Raw genomic sequence first — 385 nt, forward strand, 5'->3', positions numbered from 1 at the left:
TGCCGGCCGTGTCAGCCGGCAGCCGCGGCGGTCGCGGACCCAAGTGCTTCAAAACGAGAGAGAATGCATATATCGTCATTCGACAGACTACGTTTAGAACGTGGGTGTCACCCTCCAGGATTTGCCGCATGTCGCAGCGATACGATGTATGCATATCAAACTCCCGCATGAGGCACTCGGCGTGCCGGGACACATGTTGAATGGCATACTCCAGCGTGTCAGAGTGAGGCACCCGACCTTTAAGGCGCCCGTTTGCGTTCTCCAGTCGGCTGTTGGTCATAGTACCGAAATGAACCATTCAGGACTGTGCGTGTATGGCCCATTTTCGGGTGATGTATAACCGGCGAGCCGTAAGAGAGGAGAGAAATCGGGGAGCGGTTCGGTG

This window comes from Opisthorchis viverrini (assembly GCF_000715545.1).
Source record: "Opisthorchis viverrini unplaced genomic scaffold opera_v5_32, whole genome shotgun sequence".
In the NCBI taxonomy this organism is placed as follows: domain Eukaryota; kingdom Metazoa; phylum Platyhelminthes; class Trematoda; order Opisthorchiida; family Opisthorchiidae; genus Opisthorchis; species Opisthorchis viverrini.